Source organism: Rhineura floridana, chromosome 3 (genome assembly GCF_030035675.1).
Source record: "Rhineura floridana isolate rRhiFlo1 chromosome 3, rRhiFlo1.hap2, whole genome shotgun sequence".
NCBI classification, from domain to species: Eukaryota; Metazoa; Chordata; class Lepidosauria; order Squamata; family Rhineuridae; genus Rhineura; species Rhineura floridana.
Genome location: NC_084482.1, coordinates 216,704,501 through 216,712,886, shown reverse-complemented (window position 1 = coordinate 216,712,886; position 8,386 = coordinate 216,704,501). Strand labels below are relative to the sequence as shown.

Sequence of the window (8,386 nt, the reverse complement as noted above, 5' to 3'; positions counted from 1 at the left end):
AGAGGGTTTTCATGAGGCTGAGAGGCAGTGACTGGCCCAAGGTCACCCAGGGAGCTTCATGGCTATGTGGGGATTCAAACCCTGGTCTCCCAGGTCGTAGTCCAACACCTTAACCACTACACCACACTGGCGCTCTCTCTCCTGCTTTAGCTGGGTATATAAGGGGAGAGATTATTTCAGATTTTATATGTACAGAGAGAGACGTGGTTGTGGAGCATGGGATTGTAAATACTTATGTATTTTCTATCCCAGGCTTCCTCAGAAAGGAGCCTAGGGCAGCAGTAGTGAGATCTGAGGGAAATGAAACACAGAAAGTATAGACAGCACCAATTTCATTAGGGACCCCCCTCGCTGGATCACCTTGTAGTGGTGAGTGGGTTTGCATGTTCCAATGAACCCTATGAGCGATGCTGTCGGGAGTCATGTACTCCCAGCAGGGTCAGAATGTCCTCAACAACAGAACAGGCAGAGGATAACAATGTGTGTTACAACGGCTGTGAAGGCGGATGAAGGCTGCAGCAGATAAAGGACTTCCAATCGTCGTGGTACCCATGTCACTGGAGCAAAGCCTTTTTCTGTCAAGATTGTGTGTTGATCATGCGCCAATCTCCCCACGTAAAACAAAATCACGCACAGGCGTCTTCCATAACAAAAGTCCCATGGAAAGACTTTATTTTAGAAGACAATCTTACTCAGTCACGAGTGATCGCCAAGCATTAGGGACCATTTACAAAACAGCTTTCGGTGATAACACAGACATCCTGGGTTGGGTAACCTAATTAACACATTCATTTTGGATTGTGAAACCTCAAATGGTCAGTTAAAGGCATGATCGTCCTTCTTGCAGGGGCAACTGCAGAGCAGAGGTAGGGAGCCTCCAGTGCAGAAGCCAAAAGTGGCCCTCCAAACATCTGTACCTGGCCCTTGGAATTTTCCCAAGCCACACCCCCTACTCAGCCACACCCCTTCTCAGTCCCCATGACAAAGTGATAAGGTAACAAGTGAGTTGTGCAGCTGAGTGACTAGAGGGTAATTATCACCCATTTATTTATTTATTACTTCATCAGCTTAAACTGTAATGAGGGCACACTTAACGGCATTGTGTGGTAGGAGCTAAATCCTGTTTAAAAAAAACAACAACAACCCTCAAGGCTCAGGAGCTAAAGTTTTCAGCTCTACCCTGGCAAGGAAATCTTGAGGGATCACAGTATACCAGAAATTTAAATTTAATCCCAATTTTAGAGAGAGAGTTAAGAAAAGAAAAATAAATCCACTGATATATAGTACGGATCACACAAGTGAACTTAGAATCAAAAAGGCAAGTGTATGTAGGTTTTAGTTTTTAAAGTGGAAAAGGATAGCATATAAGGTAAATGATAAATGTAGGACTTAGCTAAAAGTTTCAGCCTCAGTTCAGTTTAAAACCAGTTAAAACTACTTTAGTTTTTCAAAACCAAAGTGTAAGTTAATCACCACTTAATCACCAGCCATTGTCCGTTCCACACTTAATCACCACCCTCTGTCTGCTCTCCTGACAAGACATTAGTACTGGAGATGTGCTATTGTCCCCCTGACCAAAATGCCCAGAGTGATCTTGAGTGGAGAATGAAATCAAAGAGGCGTCCCAAACAGGAAGTGCTATAGTAATGAGTGACTTCCAATTACCCCCACATACACTGGGTACATGTGTGTTCTAGCCATGACAAAGAGTTAACATTTCTAGATACCCCTAATGACTGTGCCCTAGAACAGTTAATTACCAGAGGAGACATAAGAGTCCAACACAGTAGAAATTTCAAAGGAGGCAAACTCCTCCACACAATTGCTGCTGGTGGCTTCATACTGGGGCAGCTGGTTGGCCACTGTGAGAACACGATGCTGGACTATGCAGGCATTTGCCTGATTTAGCAGCCAGGCTCCTCTTGTGTCCTTAAATCAAGCAACACAACACTTTTAGGTACAGGAACCAAATTTTAATCAGGAGCTCCTAACCAGTCTGCCAGTAGCCTCTTCCTGTTTCATTTTATAGGGGCTATTGGACCTAAACACAGCTTGCCCAGAGCTACAGTGGTCTCAGGCAACATTGCACTCAAAGGCCAAGAGGGGCTGAAGAGCAGTTCTTGATGGACAGTAGATGGAAGAAGCAACCACACTATCACATTGTTTAATTAAACATTATTGTCCAAGGCTACAGCAGGGGAGATTTTAAAAACTGCTGTCAATGCCGAATTTCAAGATGCATATTAAACATAATATTAGGCATACAAAATACATCTTACACATGCATCTATCCTCATGGCCATTTAGAATCACATAGTCACTGGGAGGCAATGGCTCCCACGCAAGTTCAGTGCCCATAGAGCCACAGCAATTGCGGTTTCAGTACATTTCGAGTCCTGATACAGTTGCTTATTAAGGTTTGATTGGTCAAGTAATCTATTTCATAATTATTTACATACTATATCCTGGGTTTGCATCTTTGAAAAATGAAAGTGTGCTCCATCTGAAGAACTTCCCACATTCCAATCACTGCTAGGATTTGCAGCATTCCTCCTTGTGTGTATTCTTTGATGTGACTGAAGGTGTCTACTCCGATGGAAGCTCATTCCACACTCTGAGCATTTATATGGCTTCTCACATGGATTCTTCGATGTGTGTTGAGGTGTGTGCTCTGATTGAAGCTCTTTCCACACTCAGAGCATTTGTAGGGCTTCTCCTCTGTATGGGTTCTTTGATGTCTCTTGAGGTGTGTGCTCTGATTGAAGCTCTTTCCACACTCGGAGCATTTGTAGGGCTTCTCCCCTGTGTGAATCCTTTGATGCACTTTAAGGATTCGGCTATCACTGAAACTCTTGCCACACTCAGAGCATGTATAGGGCTTCTCCTGCGTATGAGTTCTTTGGTGCACTTTCAGGCTTCTGCTGACACTGAAACTCTTTCCACACTCAGAGCATTTATAGGGCTTCTCTTGTGTGTGAATTCTTTGATGCACTTTAAGGCTTCTGCTATCACCAAAGCTCTTTCCACACTCAGAGCATATAAAAGGCTTCTCCCCTGTGTGGATTCTTTGATGGGATTTAAGGATTATGCTTTGACTAAAACTCTTTCCGCATTCTGAGCATTTATAGGGCTTCTCCCCTGTGTGAATTTTCTGGTGTATTTTAAGGTTTCCACTATTGCTGAAACACTTTCCACATTCCGAGCATTTATCTAGCTTCTCCCCTGTGTGAATTCTTTGATGTGATTTAAGAATTATGTTTTGACTAAAACTCTTTCCACACTCAGTGCATTTATAGGGCTTCTCCCCTGTGTGAATTCTTTCATGTCTTTTAAGGTGTGTACTATGACTGAAACTCTTTCCACATGCTGAACATTTATAGGGCTTTTCCCCTGTGTGGATTCTTTGATGTTTACTAAGGTTTGAGCTTAGGTTGAACCTTTTCCCACACTCAGAGCATTTATAGGGTTTCTCCCCTGTGTGGATTCTTTGATGCGATTTAAGTTCCGGGCTGCGACTGAAGCCCTTTCCACACTCTGTGCATTTATAGGGCTTCTCCCCAGTGTGAATTCTTTGGTGTCTTTTTAGGTTTCTGCCATCACTGAAATTCTTTCCACACTCTGTGCATTTATAGGGCTTCTCCCTTGTGTGAATACTCGCATGCCATTTCAGGCTTATGCTATGACTGAACCTCTTTCCACACTCAGAGCATTTATAAGGTTTTTTGCCTGCATGGAATCTTTGATGTAAGTTAAGGTCTGAGCTGCGAATGAATTGCTTTCCACACTCCAGGCATTTATATGCTTTATCTCCTGTGTGAATTCTTTGATGTTTAATAAGGTATATCTGCTGACTGAAAACCTTCCCACACTCAGAGCATTTCAACAGTTTCTCCCTATTATGAGTTTTCCTTTGGTTTCCCTCACAATATTCTTCTGCTATATGAATTTCATGGAAGTCAGTCCCTTCAAAAACAATGGACCTGTTCCCCCACTTCTGTTTCTCTTCCGTTTTCATTCTCTGGTGTTCACTCTCTTTATTGCTCTCTCCCCCATCATCTGAAAGAATCAAAGGAGACATGTGATCAGGGAGGAACAGATCCACAAATCACGGAACAAACCCAATTAATTATTGTTTTTAACAAAGTGGAAAATATTTAACGAAGAGGCAGATACTTCCAAATATATTAAATAGCCTGTGATGGAACCACAGAACTAAAAATCAGTGTGATGTAAAGAGCTTTGGCTCTTTTGCATGCACAAGATCACAGGTTCAATACATGGCATCTCCAAACGAAGGTACTCAAGTAACAGTCCTGGGAAGACAGAGACCTTGATGGGCCACTTCCAATCAAAGTAGATAATTCTAGGCAATTTATTTATTATTTTTATTTATTATTTGATTTACATCCTGCCCTTCCTCCCAGGAGGAGCCCAGGTGGCAAACAAAAGCACTAAAACATCATAAAAACAGACTTTAAAACATATTAAAACAAAATATCTTTAAAAACATTTTTTAAAAACCTTTAAAAAATCTTTAAAAAAAGGTTTAAAAACATTTTTTTAAAAAAGGTTTAAAAACATATTAAAAAGCAATTCTAACACAGACACAGACTGGGATAAGGTCTCAACTTAAAAGGCTTGTTGAAAGAGGAAGGTCTTCAGTAGGTGCAAAAAAGGTAACAGAGATGGCACCTGTCTAATATTTAAGGGCAGGGAATTCCAAAGAGTAGGTGCCACAGCACTAAAGGTCCGCTTCCTTTGTTGTGCAGAATGGACCTCCTGATAAGATGGTATCTGCAGGACGCCCTCACCAGCAGAGCACAGTGATCGACTGGTTATGTAAGGGATAAGATGGTCTTTCAAGTATCCTAGTCCCAAGCTGTATAGGGTTTTGTACACCAAAACTAGAACCTTGAACTTGGCCTGGTAGCAAATGGGTAGCCAGTGCAAATCTTTCAGCAGCACGGTGACATGGTGGCAGTACCCTGCCCCAGTGAACAGTCTCGCTGCCACATTTTGCACCAGCTGCAGCTTCCAGACCAACCTGAAGGGCAGCCCCACGTAGAGCGCATTACAGTAATCCAGCGTGGAGGTTACCAGTGTGCGGACAACAATGGTCAGGCTATCCTGGTCCAGAAATGACTGCAGCTATCTTACGTGCCAGAGCTGGTAAAAGGAACACCTAGCCACTGAGGTCACCTGGGCCTCTAGCAACAAAGATGGATCCAAGAGCACCCCTAGACTATGAACCTGCTCTTTTAGAGGGAGTACGACCCCATCCAAAACAGGCAACTGATCAATTATCTGAACTCAGGAACCATCTAGTGTCTCTGTTTTGCTAGGATTCAGTCTCAGTTTATTGGCCCTCATCCAGCCTACCACAGAGTCCAGGCCACGGTCCAGGGCTTGCATGGCCTCTCTCGAATCAGATGCTACAGAGAAATAGAGCTGGTTCTGCTGACACCTCACCCCAAATCTCCTGATGACCACTGCCAAGGGCTTCATATAGATGTTAAACAGCATGGGGGACAAAATGGTACCCTGCGGCACCACAAAGCGCAACTGCCAGGGGGCCAAAAGACAATCACCCAATCCTATTCTCTGAAAACAACCTTGGAGATAGGATTGGAACCACTGTAAGACAGTGCCTCTGATACGCAAGTAAGAGTAACAGGGTCGCACTCCCCCTGTCCTTCTCCCAATAAAGGGCATCCATCAGGGCGACCAAGGCCAATTCAATCCCATAACCAGGCCTAAACCCAGACTGGAATAGGTCAAGATAATCTGTTTCACCCAAGACTACTTGCAATTGCTGCGCCACAACCCTCTCAATCACCTTCCCTAAGAAGGGAGTATTTGCGACCGGTCAGTAATTGTTGCAAACCAGTGAGTCCAGGGTGGGCTTTTTCAGCAGCAATCAGATCACTGCCTCTTTCAGGGTGGCTGGAACCACTCCGTCTTGCAAACACATATTGACCACACCCTGGATCCACTCATCATACCCCCTTGCAAGCTTTAATAAGCCAAGAAGGACAAGGGTCAAGAGGACAAGTTGCTGGCCACATCATCCCAAGTACCTTGTCTACATCATCAGGCCGCATCAACTGAAACTGTTCCCAAGAAGTTGCAGCAGACATTGCTCTAGACACCTCACTGGGGACTACAGTATATGTAGATGGGGCATCAAGACTGCTATGGAGGTGAGCAACTTTACCCTCAAAGTGCCTTGCAAACAATTCACAGTGGGCCTCCTTGGAGGCGGACCATCTTAATCTGTCCACCACCTGTGCAGGGGAGGATTGGAGCCTGAAGTTTAAACTTCACCAGGAAGCGGTCTGACCATGTCAATTGGGTGACATCCACCACCCCATCTCCAGACCACCCTTTCCTCCATCTGGAGCAAAAACCAAGTTGAGGGTGTGTCCTGCCCTATGCATCAAGCTGGTGACAACATGAGACAGCCCCATTGTCGTCATGGAGACCATGAAGTCCCAAGCCAGAACACTAGAGGCAGCCTCAGCATGGACATTGAAATCACCCAGGACTATTGTTCTGGGCTCCTCCAATACCACAGCCGAGATGGCCTCCACCAGTTTGGTCAGAGAAGCTGCCGGGCAGCAGGGTGGATGGTACACCAGCAGCAACCCTAGTTTACTGCCTCCTCAGCCCAACACCGGGTGCAGGCCCTCACAGCCAGCTCCAAGACAGAGTGGTTTCCTTGTGACAGAGAAGGAAGATCTGTAGACCACAGCAACTCCTCCCCCCCATCCCTGCAGCCTATTCCTCCCAACTCACCCATCCAGGTCTTGGTAATGCATACCAAATTGGCACCTTCATCCATGATCAAATCATGGACGAGTGTGGTCTTATTGTGTACTGATCTGGTATTAAACAACAACACACACAGGCCAGTGGGCACAGCAGATGAACAACAAGGAACCTGTCCATGAGAGGAATGGGAGGGAGGAACAAGGCATAGGTAGCCTTACCCCCGTCTTCTATGGTAGTTCACCACCTCCTCATGGTTATACTTCCCTCTACCTGTGATCACTGAAGTGGGGGTGGCAACACCCATGTTCCTCCTTAGTAAGACTCCTCTTAAACACCTGGTGTGGACACAACAGAGGCCACCAACAAAACCTACCTGAACCAGTTATCCCAGTAGGCCTCTGAGAGAATTGGGAACAATCAGACCCACTCAATATCTTTCCAGGGAGGGCCAGCCTTCTGCCAGTTACAGACTCTCACTCTGAAGGCATCTGGCAACTTTTTCCTATCATTCAGTTCACTGCACAGGCTCCCACCCTGTGCAGGAACTACACATGCACCGCACGCCCTCCCCACCACCAGTCTCCTCTAGATTGGTTAAAAAGGAGAGAGAAAGAAAGAAACAGAAGGGGTAGCACCCTCGGGACTCCCCAAGGGGCAACTTCCTTTGGTGTCCCCCGTTCGGAATATTAGGCAGGCGCCATCTTTGCCATCATTTCAGCGCCTTTTGAAGACTTTCCTCTTTCAACAAGCCTTTTAGGTTGAGACCTATCCCAGACTGCATCTCTGTTAGAATTGCTCAGTATTTTTAATAATGATTTTAACCCTTTTTTAAAGTTTCTTTTTTTAAAAAAAAATTAACACTGTTCTGTTTTAATGTATTTCAAGATCTGTTTTTATGATGCTTTAAAATGTTTTTAGCGCTTTGTTTGCCGCCCTGGGCTCCTACTGGGAGGAAGGGCAGGATACAAATTAAATAATAAATAAATAAAAACCCTGCCGGCAGCAGACCTAGCAATATGATGGTACAGTCTTTAAAGCACAGATGGGGAACTGGATCTTTGGCGGGCTGGATCTTTAATCCCCCCCCCCCCGGAAGACCAATTTTGGCAGATGGGTGAGGCCACCCCCTGCCAATCACTGCCAATTTAAAGGAGCTCACTGTAACCACCGATCAACTGAACAAGAATTATAGTGACCTCCTTTGAAGATATGCTATCAGCAGCATGCAGCTGATTGACACTGCAAGCAGTACTTCAAGGGCTTGCTGCAATCTTTGTTCAGCTGATTTGTAGTTATGGCGAGCTCTTTTGGACTTTGATAGCTGTCAATCACCTGATATTGTGATACCATCAGGTAATCAGCAGTTACAGGGAGCCCCTTTGGGTTCAAACATATGACATAAGGTGTGGGGCAGCTGTACATGGCTTGCGGGGAACAGCCTCGTGACCAAATGCTATTAAAGAAGATGTGCTATTGTTTATTTATTTATTTATTTATTTTATTTCATTTTTAAACCGCCCATAGCAAATAGCTCTCTGGGCGGTGTACAAAAGATTAAAAGTACAGAAATACAAAATATCACAATAAATAAACTGAAACAAAGAGATTTAAAATT

The 8,386-nt window shown here is 44.6% G+C and overlaps 1 pseudogene; it reads right to left on the bottom strand.

Moving 5' to 3' along the window:
* Window positions 1-722: 722 nt before the first annotated feature.
* LOC133381567 (zinc finger protein 678-like) overlaps window positions 723-8,386 on the bottom strand; it is an 18,893-nt pseudogene continuing 11,229 nt past the window's right edge.